The following is a 17,061-nucleotide window of genomic DNA, read 5'->3' on the forward strand; positions in this document are numbered from 1 at the left end:
AATTCACTAAAGTTTTCATCAAAGGGAAATGATGAATTAAAATGAAGTACTTGGGCCCCTTGAGAGTACACCCATTTGATTAAAGTTTTCCCCCCTCGTACTGTATTTTGCCACTAGAAAATTTACATTTCTGTGTCTTTTTAAAGTCATCTGGAACAAGAAGTAGGCAACACTTGAGACCAGCACTTACTGAGAAAGGGAAGGAAACAGGTTGAGAGAGAGCAAACCTAGTCACCACCTGGGAGGGTCCAGTGTTTAGGTAGAGCCTGGGGTCATTTCAACCTGAGGGGGGGAAAACACAGGCTGTTGTGGCACAAGAAGTCACAAAAGGGGAAGACTTCCATAAGCTCAAATAAGAAGGGAACAAGTTTCAGTGGAAATGCTGCTCGATTCGAGGTGAGACAACACCCAACTCCCAAGACCAGTTTGAACTTTACCTTTGACACCTGCTACCTATATGCTATTCAGCAGGTAACTTCCCCAGGCCTTCCTTTCCTCATCTACAGAGAAGAGGCTGGACCAGATGACCTCTAAGGTCCCTTACAACTCTAGCTAGATGGTCCTAGGGTCACCAGCAGTTCAGTGCTACTTATGAAATTCAGGGCTCACTCCACAGTTTCTCTGAGGAGACAATGGTATCTGCTTTGGTAGCCAAACCAGGGTGGGCAAAAGACAGGGAGATGGAGGATGAGAAATAAAGAAGAAAGGTATATTTTTAAAAAATCCTTCCAGTATTAATTACTTCTAATTAAAAACTTTTCCAAATCTTAGCACACCCTTAGCACTTAGATACACTGTATTCTATTATCCATCATGGTTGAGGAGAAGGGTGTTCTGGTTACTACAAAGTTACCACAGACATTATAAGAAGAATGACCTTTTTTGGGAGGGAGGCGGGGCATTGAGGGTTAAGTGACTTTCTCAGGGTCACACAGCTAGTAAGTGTCAAGTGTTTAAAGCCAGATTTGAACTCAGGTCCTCCTGAATCCAGGCCCAGTGCTCTATGTACTGCACCACCTAGCTGCCCCTGGAATGACTATTTTCAAAGAATTGAAATGCATCCATCCCCCCACAACAAAACTTATTACTGATTCTATTTCTCTCTCTGTTGACGGGCACGACCGTAACTCTTTGCTGACTGCCCCCCCCCCCATGTAGTATGTTGTCAGATCCTGTTGATTGTGCCTCTGAAAATCCTCATACATTCATCCTTTCCTCTCCATGCCCACTCCCATCAATATAGTTCAGGCCCTTATTTTGTCCTTCATGGCTTGTTGTAAGTCTCTTAACTGATGACCCTGTTTTCATTTTCTTTATCCTTCAAATCAATGCAAAAATAATCTTCCTATAGGTATGAACACATCATTTTCCTGCTTTGGAACCTTCTGTGCATCTGCACTACTTACAGGATAAAAACACAATCTCATTAAGCTAGCATTCAAGGCCTTCCACAGTTTGGCTCCAGCTTTCCTTTCTAGCTGTATTTACATGGCTCTCTTCTACCTCTTCCATATTCCAGCCCAACTGTACCCCGCAAAAATCCCCCTACACTTGGCATTCTACCTTCCACCTTCATTCCCTGGTATTTTCTTGTCCTTTCTCACTTCTGTGTTTGTGAGCAGGCCATGCTCAAATCTTGACTAGGCTTCCCTCATCTCTGCCTGGTGAAATCCTTCCCTTAAACTCAGCTAAAATGCCACCTCCTCCACGAAACCTTGCCTAAATCCCAAACTAAAAGTTCCCTCTTCCATTCCTCTGTTTAAATTTCTCATGCCACTCCAACTTCTCTCATGGATTCATCACATTCCAATTTGTATTGTGGCCATTTGCATATGTGTCTCATTCCCACTATTGGATTCTAAGTTCCTGGAGGACATGGCTATGTCCAATTTCATATATGTGTAATCTATGGCCTAGTCCTCTTGTTACTTCCCTATTTCTCCAAACCCCGGGGCTCATATATACTGGGCTTGATATTGGGCCATTTGTTCTCCTTTGACTTACATGCTCACTTCAAATTTACTCCAGCAAATTTTCAAATATATCCTACATATATCTTATGTTTATGTTGCTCCAAATGAGAGTAAAAGGGTCCCCAGCACCTGTATTGGCACTCAAGATAACAATATTGGGAGAGGACAGCCTTTATTTCACATCACAGAAGATGCAGAGTGCTAAAAGGACCCCCAGGAGTCCAGAAACAAATACAAGAAAGAAACAGGTATTTATTAAGCACCTACTATGTGTCTGTAGTGTGTAGGAGGAATAGCACCTCTGGTGTGAGGGCTTGCTGAGCCTTTGTCAGGGCTTCTCATCCACCTTTGGTGCCCACCTGATTCACCCAGCTCTCACGCATGGCTCTAAGAAGCTACAGCATGCAAAGCAGCCACACCCCAGTAAACCGTCTCAGCAGACGGGCTAAACCAGGTTGAGGGTAAACATCAGGCCTGAAACCTGTTGGTGAGTTAAGGGGATGTCTATCCCAAGCATGTGAAGACTTCTCTCAGCAGAATGGGTTCTCATCAGAACAAGTTGTTCCAAAGGTCATGAAAGATGGCTGAAACAGGTGCCCTGGAGGGCTTAGAGCTTGGTCAAGCATCGAAGATGCCAAAGTCACCCAATGCATTCCAGGCCATTGCTAGTCATCATGACTTCTGTCTAAGCACTGGAGTTTGATGCTTCTGGAAGAAAGAGGGAGGCCGATGATCACTTAAGTCCAATTCAAACCCAAGTCAAGACATCACCCGGGATACCAATGCTCCTCTTTGAAAATGAAGGACAAACAACTACTATATGCCAGGTACTGTGCTAGACATTTTACAAATTTTTATCTCATTTGATCCTCACAACAACCCTGGTAGTTAGGTGCCATTATTATCCTCATTTTAGAAATATGGAAAGAAGGTAAAAAGAAGTTAAGTGACTTGCCCATGGTCATATAGACAGTGTCTGTGGCCACATTAAAACCCAGGTCTTCTTGACTCCAGGTCTTGTGCTCTATCCACTGTGCCATCCAGCTGCTTCAGGAGACACATAGCACCCAAATAACTCAAATGCTCCCTTGAAGGTGATCCGAATAAATGACACTTCTTTCTATTAGGTTTGTGTGTCTGAATTACTCACAGTAGTAGCAAGGAGACAAGGGTGGCAAAGTCCAGGTCCCTTGCTCCTCCAAGCTATGGGTCTCTTTCATAGTTCCTCTGGCCAAAGATGCAAAAGGGGAGATTCTTTCTTTCTGCCCTCCTATTCTTTCCTAACTACTACCTGGTCTTTCCACCCTCCTACTTGTCTGACCACTGCTTTCTGAGTCATCATCCATAATCCTGTGGTGACCCCAGAGTTATCCCTTCTGTCCTCTTCTATTATTCCTTTATATATCTCATCATCTCCAAAGGGTTCAATGATCACATCTATACAGGTATCTCCTAAATATATGTAGCCAGCCCTGATCTCTCTCCTGCAACTCTAGTCTTACTTTACTAACTACCTTCTGGGTATCCCCACCTATATATGTTGCATAGAGGAAAAGGGGAAAGGAATAAGTACTTATCCAGCACCTACTATGTACAAGACTAGACCCTTACAAATATTTTCTCATTTGATCCTCACAACAATACTGAGAGATAGGTGCTGTTATTCCCAAATTACAGATGAAGGAACTGAGTCTGAGAGGTCATATGACTTGCCCAGGGTTACACTGGTTGTAAGTGTCTTGTGTTATATTTGAACTCAGGTCTTCCTGAGTTGCCATAGGCAATTTAAACCTAGCATTTCTACAACAGAACTCATTATTTTTGCCTTAAAACTTGAACTGCCTCCAAACTTCCTTATTTCTGTTGAGGAAAACTTCGACTTTGTAATCACTCAGGCTTATAAACTCAGTGTCACCTTTGATTCCTTGTTCTCCCTTTCCTAAAATCCAATAAGCTCACAAATCTTGTTGATTCCACCTCTTCAACATCACTTGTAATTTTCAAACCTTGCCTCTAAAACTTACTATCCTTGTGACCTTGGGTAAGTCACAACTTTTTTTGGGCCTCAGTTTCTTCACCGATACAATTAAGGGGTTGTATTTTATGATTTCTAAGGTACCCTACAGTTCTAAACCTATGATCCCTTTTCTCCACTCACACTACAACCACCTTCATCCAGCCCCTTGTCACTTCTCACCTCGATTATGGTAACAGCCTCATAATTGGTCCACCTGTATCCTCCCTACTGTTTCTCTGCCATGAAGCTGCCCAGTTGATTTTCTAAAAGTGCAGGTCTGACCACATCGTCCTTCTGCTTAAGAAACTCCAGTGGTTCCTCATAAACTTTAGGTTAAAATATAAAATCCTCTTTTTGGCATTGAGGGCTCTTCACACTGGCTCCGCTCCATCTTTCCAGGATGATTACATGTTACTCTCCCTTATACATTCTACACTCCAGCCAAACTGGCCCACTCACTGTTCCCAATGCACATCATTCTGTCTCCTCTGGGCTTTGGTCCAGACTCTTCCCTGTGCTGAGAATGCTTTCTTTCCTCACTTCCATCTCTTGGAACTCCCTGGCTGCCTTCAAAGGTTCAGCTCAGGTACCACCTCCACCTCCACCTGCACCCCACTAGCCTATATGGATTTCTCCTGTCATTGTGTATTTGGGGGGTTTTATGTACACAAACATCTCCTATTTTTATTTATCTCTGGAAATACCCCCTCTTCAAAGTAGAATGTAAGCTCCTTGAGGGTAAGACCTTTCAATTTTGCACGTGGCACATAGTAGGCACTTCTTAAGTGCTTGTGGATCTTAAGTGGTGGATTAAGTATTCACATTTCTATTTCACTTAGAAGTTTGGAAAGCACTGCCTTCACATCAACTCTGTGAGGTAGAAAGTGAATAATTATTAGTAGCATTTTATATACAAAGAAAATGAAGCACATGTGTCCTGACTTTCTCCAGCGTCCCATATCGTCTTATGACTCTTGGCTATGTGCTAGTTAAACTTGGGCAGTACAACCTAATAGAAGCAGTGGCAATCAAAACTAGTAGATATTGGTTTAAACACTGAGGAGTTGATTAGTGGGGTAGATTGGAAAACAAAGACCCAGAGGTAAACAAACATAGTAATACAGTGTTTGCCAAATCCAAAGACCTTAACTGTGGGGGTGAAGACTTACTATTTGACAAAAAACTTCTGATAAAACAAGAAAGAAATCAGGCAGAAATTAGGATTAGACCAATATTTCATACAATATTATCATAACTTCAACTAACTATGTATGACCTAGATAAAAACAAAAAGTTAAAAAATTAGGAAAGGAGATAACTTTTGTTTCTATGTATAGGGGAAGAGTTCCTGGCTAAATAAGGGATAGTGAAAGTCACAGGAGATAAAATGGATAGTTTTGATAATATAACATTGAAAAGCTTTTATACAAACAAAATCAATGTAATTAAAAATAGGAGACAGTTAACTAGGGAAAAATTAGTGTGGCAAGTTTCTCTGATAAAGGACTGATATTGAAGATGCACAGAGGGCAGCTAGGTGATGCAGTGGATAGAGCACTGGCCCTGGAGTCAGGAGTACCTGAGTTCAAATCCGGCCTCAGACACTTAACACTTACTAGCTGTGTGACCCTGGACAAGTCACTTAACCCCAATTGCCTCACTAAAAAAAAATGCAATTGGAAGATGCATAGAAAACTGATTCAAAACATATAGCAATAAGAGCTTTTCCCCAATATGTAAATGGTCAAAGGATATGAGCAGTTCTCTAAAGAAGAAATGCAAGCCCTTGTTAAAGGCTAAAATTCTAGCTATTCTGTCTAAAATATCTAATGAGTGGTCGCCAATAAATTATAAACTTTAGCAAGAGTTAGGCTTTTTAGCATTTATTAAGGAGAATAAGAATTTGGTAAAGAGAGAGAAAAAGGCCTATCTATTAAAGGGACAGCACATTCCTAGCTCCGCTCTCCACCAGAGTCCAAAGGAAAGAGGAAAGAGAAAGAGACAGAGCACCTGGCTCCCCCTTCCTCCTCCCACCAGCAAACATCACTTCCTGACGCCAAAGAAAAGACGAATGGTCTTGCCCTCAAAGACCTTCCTTTCATGGTGGAGCTTTTCTACAGTAAGTCTCCAGCAGGTGGCGTCATTCCAATAGTTACACCCTCAACAATTTGGAAAAAATGCTACACATCACTAATCATAAGAGAAATGAAAATTAAAGTTCTGAAGTTCAGACGGGCAAAGATGACAATTGTTGGAAGGGACTAGGGAGGACAGGCATACTAAACAGCTCCACGCTGTTGATGGAAAGCAATTGGAACTAAACCTAAAATGTTATCAAACTGTGCATAGTCTTTGACACCCCTAATTATGTACTCCAAAGATATAAAGAGGGAAAGGGCCCATTGGTCATAACCCCAAAATATTTATAGCAGTGCTTTTTGTTGTAGAAAAGAATTGGAAGCTAAAGGAATTGGTTGGAGAATAGATGAACAAATCATGCTGTATGACTGAAATAGAATATTGCTGTACCCTAAGAAATAATCAAAAGGAAGGATTTCAAGGATTCCTTTAACATTCCTTCCTTTAGGGGCAGCTAGGTGGTGAAGTGGATAGAGCACTGGCCCGGGATTCAGGAGAACCTGAGTTCAAATGTGGCCTCAGACACTTAACACTTACTAGCTGTGTGACCCTGGGCAAGTCACTTAACCCTCATTGTCCTGAAAAAAAAACAAAAACAAAACAACAAAAAAACCCCCAACCAACAAAAACAAAAAACAAAACAAACCAAAAACCTTCCTTTAGAAGACTCATATTATGCAGTGAAGTGATCATGATCAGGAGAATTTCTATGATTTGCAACAGTGTTAGTAAAAAAAACTTCAAAAGACTTAAGAAGTCTTCAGTGCAATGAATAACTGACTCCAGAGGACCAATAATTAAGTATACATCCTCCCTCTTAATAAAAAATTATGTACTAGAGGTACAAAATGAGATCTAGATTTTCAGATATGGCCAACATGTGGATTTGTGTTGCTTAACTATGTTAATTTGTTATAAAGATTTGTTTTTTGGTGAGTTTTTTTGGCTAAGGGTGATGGTGATAAGGATTTTCCTCTTCCCAAATTTTTTAGGATTAAATAATTTAACTTCCATTTAAATTTCAATCATTTCTTCAAAAACCCTTTATTGTCTCTACTTTATTGTATTATGGTCAGCAAAGGATATGTTAAATATTTTTGCTTTTTTGTATTTTTAATGGAGCTTATATAAACTAGTATATGGTCAGTTTTTATATAGGTGTCACACAAAGCTAAGACAGAGGTATATTCCTATGAATTCCCATTCAGTAATCACTAGAGATTTCACAGATCTTTTAGAGTTCTATTCAGGGTCTTCACTTTTTTCTTTTCTTTTCGTTAGATAAGTCTGGGTATGAGAGGAGCACATTAAGATCTCCAATTATTATAGTTCTGCTGTGTATTTCTACCTATAATTTGGTTAACTATTCCTTTAAGTAAATGTTTTTTTTTGACTTCTCTTAAGTACTTGGATACTATGTCAATCTGTGTATATATAAAGTATTGCTATCATTTCACTGTCTATGGTACCTTTAAGCATAACATAGTTTACCTGTTTATCTCTTTGAACCATGTCTATTTTCTTTGTTTTCTTGTAAGGGATCATGATTGTTACCATTGTTTTTTTTATTTCACATGAAGCATGATGACTTCTTCTCTAGCCCTTTACTTTAACTATATTTTAATCTTTGTTTCAAGTGTATGTCTTATAAACAACATATTTTTGGATTCTGCTTTCTAACTCAATCTGCTACCCCTTTCCATTCAATGGATGAGTTAATTTTATTCACATCCACAGTTATGCCTTTTAATGACGTATTTCTCACCATTATATGCTATTACACTTTTTCTACTCTTTATGCCCCACCCCTTTCTTGAAGATGAAAGTTTAAGGAACATGTTCAGTGCTAATGATCTGTAATCAAAGCAATCTGCTTCCACTCCACCATCCCTCTTCTCTTTCCCTTGTGCAGACACAGAGCTCTGATTCTTATACTTTATTTCTGTCCTCTTAATTCCCCCTTTGCAATCCACATTGAAGTTCATTTTGCTTCCTTTCCTGACTCTAGCTTCACATTGAAACCTCTTCTCCCTCCTTTCCAATCTTTGCTGTTTCCCTATCGAGTTTAACGTATCGTTACACCAAACTCTGTCTTGGTGCATTCAACTCATCTTTGTTGGGCTTAGATAAGAGTGAAATTATGGATTCCCTTTCTTACTACCCCTTCCTCTATATTTGTATACCTTAATTATGAGACAGTTGCCTCCATTCCTTCTTCCTGATTCCCTTCTTCATGTATTTATTCCTTTTCATCTTCCTTTTTTCTTTGCTCTTAAGACTATCAAAACAAAACAAAGTCCCTCTGTTACCCTTGAAGATATCAGAACATTGAAGGAAGTCTGTCTTTTCTCCCTATATTAGAAAGTAAGTACTTTACCATTGTTTAGTTCCTTTCAATTGCTTGATTGTATTTACTTTTTTTTTTTTAAGTGAGGCAATTGGGGTTAAGTGACTTGCCCAGGGTCACACAGCTAGTAAGTGTTATGTGTCTGAGGCCGGATTTGAACTCAGGTACTCCTGACTCCAGGGCCCATGCTCTATCCACTGTGCCACCTAGCTGCCCCCTTGTATTTACCTTTTAAAGTTTCTCTTGATTCCTATGTTTACAATTCAAACTTTTACTGAGTTCCAATATTTTCCCAAGGGGTATTTGAATGTCCTCTATTCCATTAAAGACCCATTCCCCACCTTGCAGAATTATACTCAGTCTTTCAGGGTAGTCAGTTCTTTTTGGTTGAAAGATTTTATTGTTTGCTTTTTGAAATATATATATATATATATATATATATATATATATATATATATATATATATATATTCCAAGATTTTCTTCTTAATAACTAGCTGCTGCCAAATCTTGAGTGACTCTCATTAAGCCCTTTCTTTGAACTCTTTTCTGGTGGCTTAAAGCATTTTTTTTCTTTAGCTAGAAATGATTTCAGCTACAACATTTTATTTTTTCTATTTATTTTGTTCTGGTATTTCTTTTGTCATGGAGTCACTAAATTTAATTTTCATGGAGTTTATTATTTGAATAAGGCTTTCCACCTTTTGTTCTAAGTTATTCTTCTTCCATCTTTTTCTTCAAAATTCTTATTTCACTACTTATCTCTTGCTTCATTTATTTAAGGTATTCTTTTAGTACTTGTGACTAAATCATTCCCTACCCTGCCCCTGGGCTGATCAAGCCCCATTTTTCTTTGACTCTGATTTCCTAGACTCCCACCCCATAGGCTTCTACCTACCCTGATGTGTCTTCAATCAAGAGTAATGACATGCTTCATTGTCCCTATCCATGGTTCTGCTACTGGCTTCTATCTACTCTCCCCCTCTTCTGTCAGGCAAAAAAATTTCTCTGGACTTCCATTCCTAAATCCTCCACAGTAAGGGAGTTGCAGTTCCTGGCCCTTTCACCTGAGTCTGTACTGGTTTTTCCTAGAAGGACTCCCCATTTCCAATACGCATAGCTTCTGGAGGTCTTTCTGGGCTGAATGAAAGAGTTTACTGATGTTTCTCTCTGGATTTCTTGACAATTATTTCATCTTGTACTTCTTTTAGGTTACTGCTGGAATTTATATAATAATCAAAATTGTCTACTTTACTCATGTAGCAACATGCTTTATCTCACCAGTAGAGTATAGCCTACTTGAAGGGCCTCTTTCCCTTTTATCTTTGTATCTGTAGTGCCTTACACATGATTGGCACTGAATAAATGCTTGCTGAATTTTTACATCAAATCCAGTGCTTTTTCTACCACACCATGCTGCCTTTCTTGTAACATGCTGTCTTATAACTAAAGTAAGAAAATAAAATTCACAAAAATCAAACACTCTTATAGAAATTCCAACACATCACCATTTACTCTTCGGCAATGCTTTTGTTAACAAAACACTGCAACTCATTTTAAAATAAAAAGTCCTGACAGGCTCCTGATTTGACTGTTCATTTCTGCTATACAACCTAGTAATATAATCAGCTATAGACACAGTAACCACATCTGTTTTGTCACAAGGAGAATTGGGTAAAAAAAAGTGTAAGTGCAGACCTATCACCACTGCTGAAAACAAAAGATTCAAAGAATATGTCTTATGAAAGGTAGATTAGTAGGCTCATTTTATTATAGAGATGCCATGTGGTATAGTCAAAAAAGCAGTGGGCCAGTACTTAGACACAAATTCTAATCCCAGTTGGCATTAACGAATTGGTAGCTTTGTACAGAGGTAAGTCAAAGACTGAGAAAGTTTTTTTGGGCTCTTTGTATGTAATATAGGCAGCACAGTACAGAACAGTCGGGGATATGTTGGATGTGGAATTTCTAACCATAAGTCAGAACAAGATCTCTGACCTTAAGAAGTACAAATTATAGGTTGGAAATATAATTAAACCTAAGGCCACTAGACTCTATGTTCCAAAGAATTTAATGCCCAGGAGAAGGAATTCTTTTTGCAGAGGAAAAGCCCATTTAAGAAAGGCTTGGAGAGACAGGCAGACTCCTCTCTGCCCTACTCTCCTATCCCCATTCCTTTAAGGGAGGGTTTTTCCTCCCTAATGAGAAAAGCCATCAGATCCACCTCAACTGGGTATGAAATCTCTGCCTCTTTCTAAAAAGATCTGTAGCCCCAAACTTCAGGACTTTATGTTTAAGAAAAACATGTCAGAGGTCACCAACAAAGAAAAGAAAACAATTCAGTTAAGGATTGTACAGAGAAGAGCTCCTCAGCCTGATGACCAATAAAACCATACCTGGCCATGACCATGGGATCAACAGGGCAATGCTGAGAAGCAGCTATGTGCATGTGGCCAACAAGGAGCAAGAGTCAGCAGAAAGTCAAGTGAGGAGCAGGTCCGGTTGAAGAAGCATGATGGCAACACCAGAAATAATACCCTGTGTACAACCCCATCACACACATTCCCTGCATGTCTAGCCACATCATTCACATTTCCTACGTAGTCTACTTTTCCTACTATATTTGTGGAAGATATCCCAAGTTTATGAATGAGGGAATAGTCTTATTGACACTTTTCTTACTATGCAACCTCATTAAATGCCTTTGGTTTGAATTGTGTCCTCTGGCCATCTAGTAAATGTAAATATATCAGCTTGTGAGGAATACTTTTGAATAGATGTGAATGCATAAAGTACACTGAGCCTAGAATGGCTTTGTTAATGGGATTCACATGTGAGTTGGGGTGCCTTGAGGCACTATATAGATTATAAATGTAGAAATCTAGAGCAGAGAATTGAGCTGGAAGGTTATACCTTCTAGCCACTGTTCTACTTTTCTTGGTTTTCTTAATGCTGTCTCCCCTTCTTTGCATAGAAGATGCAGAAGATCTTGAGACTATAGGAGACACACATCACCTGAGACCCAGGCACATCTTGTAATGTCTATTTGGCATAGTCCTCTCCTGCTTCCAAAAATGAGATTTGAGGGCAGAGGATCCTTTTAAAGAGTTAAGCAGAAACAACAAGGAGTTTCTAATGCTATGCCAATTCATTGTCCAGGGAAAGGGACAGAATTCAGTCTCTGACATAGTATAGGCTGAAGCAACTTACACGCCTTTGGACTCTACCCAGCTAGCCAGATCATCTGTGTTCTAAAACACTGTGCTGTCAAACTCAAATAAAAATGAGCAGGCACACTGACTTAGAGAAGCACAGTTTAACACGATCTATCACAGGCAGGGAACCTGTTACCAAGTGTGTGACACTGCTGTCCTAAAAGACCTTTACCCCTTGGAGTATGACTATCTTTGTAGAGAGCAAAGAGGTACACAGCAAAGACTTTGGAAACTAACAGATTCTTCTCCTTGTGGACAAATGACAGCTAAGGGTTTTCCCCTAATTTGACAACCAGGTATATGTAGAAAGGCCTGCCTCTCTCACAGAGAGTCTGAAGATTAAGCTTCTGGGCTCTAAGCTGAAAGGAGATGACAGAAATTACACCTCCTCTTATGAGGGAAGAGATTGCATTTCAGTTGAGGATCCCAGCTAAAACTAAAATTGGAGGCAGAAAAATGTTCAGTGATCACATGTCCAGGGAAGAAACATCTCCTAGTGATCATGATGAGTCCAGAAATGGACCATCAAAATGGGACTACCCATCACACAAGAGTATGAGGGAGCAGGTCCAGCAAAAACAGCGCTCTAACATGACCAAAGGGTCTTGTGGTATCAGAGGCATGAGCTGGCCCTTCCACAAGTTTTTTTTAAGATGTGTCTGCTATTCTCATTGATGGTGTATGTGTATCTATGGGAGAGTGTGTCTGGTATATGGAGAAAAATGTTCTGTTGTTACTTTTCCTGTTTTGTTATTTCACTGAAGGCATTTGTTTTAAACTAATTGTATTCTCTAGATAATTAGTAAAAGTAAGGCATGGGGCGGCTAGGTGGCACAGTGGATAAAGCACCAGCCCTGGATTCAGGAGTACCTGAGTTCAAATCCGGCCTCAGACACTTGACACTTACTAGCTGTGTGACCCTGGGAAAGTCACTTAACCCCCATTGCCCCAAGCAACAAAAAGAAAACAAAACAAAAAAGTAAGGCTAGAAGAGGTTTGAGGGCTATCTTTTCTTTTTAATCAAGATTGAAACCTCTTGAATGTAGAGTGCATTTTCAGGAGTGGGGTGGAGTGGGAAATGCAAGAAGGGGCTGGCCCATGTGCCAGACTACTTCATCTCTCTGGGCCTCACTAGCCCTGTTTGTAAAATGAGAGGCCCCTTCCAGCTCTGACAGTCTGTGAGTCTTACATTTGTAAGAATCAGTTTTATTATAGGCAGACAGGGTGATTTGTAATGGGTATCACCAGGAAGCTTTTGTTTCCTGTTGTGGCTTAAGGTGGAAAGCCAGGTTCTCCTGAAGTTTGGGGAAAGCCCTTTCTCCTTCTGCTGTAATCATCTGTAGAAGAAGCAGGATTTGTTCTTTACAAAAGAAGTGGGAGGAAGAAAACCTTTGATGAACCTGAAAAAAGTCTGAAACACGGAAGTCCCTTTGGAGCTGCCACTGGTGAAGGGGGAAATTTTTGAATTTCTTAAATGGCAGAGGGCATATTCTGTCCTCATACAACAATCTGTTCTGCATCATCACATGTACCCAGAGACCCTGCTGTTTTAAGGTTGGGTGCAACAGAAGCCGAGAAGAAAGAGTGAATTCAAAGGTCCCTGCACTTATTTTCTCTGGGCAGACCCACCAAGCAGCTTGCACTGTGTATCAGGCTTGTCATCACCCCCATCCCCAGGGGCTATAGCATTAAGAGGACAGCCTCACTCTGGGACTGGAGACCAGTGTTGCAGAGAAGCAGTGGGGAAGGGGACCAGGGGATGACAGCTGGGGGGAGGGTGGAGGGAGATGGTGGAGGAGAGGGGGGGGGTTAAGGCTGGGATACTTCAAAGGCTCCCACTGATGTGAATGGATCAAAAGCATATGGTGGGTGCAAGCTAGAGCCTAGGCAGCTTTCCTTTCTATTTACTTCAGAACACATTGTTCAACTAACTCAGCTGTGGACAGCTCAGTGCTCACAGATAAGCATGGGTCCATTCAGTAGAATAAAGGTAGCAGATGGCGTGTCAGTGACTGTGGATTAATAGGACTTTAGATGGAACACACTCCAATCACCCTCCAAAGTGGCATGAAATTCAAACCTGCTGGTTTTGAATGGAAAGCAGAAACCTGGAGAGAAGGTGGCTGCAGTACAAGTCTTGGAATTTCCAGTCTCCTCCCTCTTACAAAATGTCCACATGTAATAATAAATTGCTGGTTGTAAACAGCAATGAAAGAATGGGAAAGACTTCCCTGGTCTCTCCTTCTTTCTCAGACTTCATACAGAACTTTGTTTTGTAACTTTCTAATGCCCTCATAATGTAATGTTCTATATCATAATAACAATCTATTGGTATGTGGTTCCCATTCTGGACAAAAGCCCCATGAGGCAGCAATTGAGTCTTTTTTTGTTTGTTTGTTTGTTTTTGATGGGCAATGAAGGTTAAGTGACTTGCCCAGGGTCACACAGCTAGTAAGTGTCAAGGTCTGAGGCCACATTTGAACTCAGGTCCTCCTGAATCCAGGGCCAGTGCTTTATCCACTACCACCTAGCTGCCCCAGCAATTGAGTCTTAACAACTTTCTTAACACTAAGCATAATATTCTGAACATAGTAAAATGCGTGTTGGTTAATAACTGAGGATGTTGTCCTTTCTATGCTTTTATATTTAGAATTTTATTTTCCCAAATTACATATAAAATACAAATTTTGACATTAATTTAAAAAAAATTTTGTGTTCCAAATTCTCTTCCTCCCCCCTCCACAGAACTCAAGCAATTCAATATAAGCTATACATGAGCAGTCATACAAAACATTTCCAGAATAGCCAGGTTGTGAAAGAAAACAGACAAAAACAAAACTTGAGATAAAGGAACAAAAAATATGCATCAATCTGTATTCAGATGTCCTTTCTATAGAAAGAGGATGTCACTAAATGTGTTTCTCTGTGTACGTCATCTCCAGACCACCAAACCAGGCCATACTTCCCATCCAATCTAGGTGTCCCCCAAGGCCATCTTGATACCCACACATCCCTTACCCCTCTATCATTTGCAAATATTACCCTGTTCCTGGAAAAAGGATGTCAAATGTCTCAAATAATCGTCCCTGTGACACTCCCTTCCCTGGTGACCATTCCTCTATATGTGTTGTTTCCCTCTATTAGAAGCTAAGCCTCAGTTTTTTCCTCTGCAAAACAGGATTAATACTTATACTGACTACCTAAGAGAATTATTTTCAGAATTATATAAGTTAATATTAAAAGGTAACCTTGAAGACAGAAAATGTCTCACTTTTGTATTTGTATTTTCAGTCCTAGGTACAGTACATGGTACATAATAAGCACTTAAATATTTTTTCATTTATTCATAAAAATAGAAAAAAAACTGGATCTAAAACATGTGCTTTTTTAAATCAGTGGGGAAAGGTTAATAATAATAGTTGACAATAGCTAACATTTCCATAGACCTTAGTATGTGCCAGATATTATGCTAAGCACCTTACAATTATTATTACATTTGATCTTCACAATAATCCTTGAATGTAAGTGTTGTCATTATTCCCATTTTGTAGATAAAGAAACTGAGGCAAACAGAGGTTAAGTGATTTGTGCAGGATCACACAGCTAGTAGATATCTGAACTAAGATTGAAACATTTCCCCATCTCCTTTTATGATTCTTTCAAAGCCCACTTCCTCAAAGAAGCTTTATTTAAGTTCTCCAAGCCACAATGATCTCTGCCACGTCTGACTTTCTATTGTGCTTATCAGCTATAATCAAACAAGCCAATCATTATTCTTTTAGTACTTGTACCCAGCATCATGTTAGGCACTATGCTGGGCATATGCATCCTTCTGGAGATTACAGTCTAGTTGGGGATATAAAACATTCAGGAAGCAACTATATCGTATTAAAGGAATTAGTGGATTAAAGGGATCTGGGTTCTAGTACCCACTTTGAAACTTATTAATTGTGAGGTCTTTTGGCAGTGCCAACTGAGCCTCAGTTTCTTCCTCTGCAAAACAGGATTAACACTTTTACTACATACCATTATTATAAGAATTAGATAAGTTAATACAAGTAAAGTGCTTTGAAAAGCTTATGGCAATGTAAGGGATAACACCTAGAAAAAATTATTTTAAAGCATAAAATATTATTATTATGAGTCACCTAGGTGGTGCAGTTATTGTTGTGTTTTTTGTTTTCAAGGAGGACCAATGACATCATAGGGTGATGTCTGGACTGGTGCATGAACTGGATTTAGGTGAGGTAAAGTTGCACAAAGTCATTAGCCTCACTTTCTCTTCTAGTGTCATTAAAGTTCAGTGACAAGACAAAAGTCAAGATGACTTGGCAATGGCCAGGGAAGCAGGGGATGACCTTCAGTGTCTGACAAAGCTCTAAGCCTTCCACAGTCCTGCTTCAGGTCCGTTGGAAAAAATTGATCTCATCTGCCCATTCCATCAGTGTTAAGTCTTCATGTGCTTGCCGTAGACATCCCTCTAAATCACTTATGGGTTTGAGGCCCATCAGTTACCCTCAACCTGCTTTAGCCTGTCTGCTGAGATGCTTTACTGGAGTAAACTGGTTATTGTAATTGTTACAGCTTTTTGGAGCAACAGGTGAGACTTCAGTGCCAGGCAGACACCAAGGGAAGATGAGAAGACCTTATATCAGAGGTACTAGTCTACCTTGAACACTCCAAGAGCACTGGACTTGGAGTTAAGAAGTCCTGAGTTCAAATCTACTCTTAGACATTAACTGGTTGTGTGACCCTAGGTAAATCACTTAACCTTTCTGTGCCTCATTTTCCTCATCTGTAAAATGGAGATAATAAATAGCACTTACCTCCTAGGGTTGTTATAAGGATAAAAATGAGCTAATATTTGCAAAGTGCTTTGCAAACTTGAAAATGCTACGTAAATGCTATAATTTTCATTATTATCAACTAATCCATAATTATTCTCATGGTTCAGTGGAAAAATACTGAAGGCCTGGGTCTGAATCCCAGTTCTGCTGCTTGCTCCCTGTATGAACTTAAGAAATTTCTGGGCTAGTGTCTTTATCTGTGAAATGAAGAGGTTGAATGAACTGACCTCTTAAGTCCCTTCCAGTTCTATATCTGTCTCACTCACACACTCACACACTCTCTCACACACACACATACACACTCACACACACACACACGATAACTATGTCTATGAATGATATCCAACAGACATTCATTTATGAAGCAGGATTCTATGTGAGACACTGGGAGATGCACAAGCAGGGCTCTGCTTAGAGCTTATAGCTTAGTAAGGGAGATCAGATATGGACATGCCCTTTAAAAGAGAATATAAATCCCACCATGTTATTGTTTGGAGGGACTCTGTAAAAAGAAGGAACCTAGG

General features: G+C 39.8%; 1 protein-coding gene across 2 annotated transcripts in view; it reads right to left on the reverse strand.

Annotated features, from left to right (window-relative positions):
• Positions 1–17,061, reverse strand: part of EYA2 (EYA transcriptional coactivator and phosphatase 2) — a 257,595-nt gene that overhangs the window by 161,756 nt on the left and 78,778 nt on the right. The window lies entirely within an intron of this gene.

The sequence above is a fragment of the Dromiciops gliroides genome, chromosome 2 (genome assembly GCF_019393635.1).
Source record: "Dromiciops gliroides isolate mDroGli1 chromosome 2, mDroGli1.pri, whole genome shotgun sequence".
In the NCBI taxonomy this organism is placed as follows: Eukaryota; Metazoa; Chordata; class Mammalia; order Microbiotheria; family Microbiotheriidae; genus Dromiciops; species Dromiciops gliroides.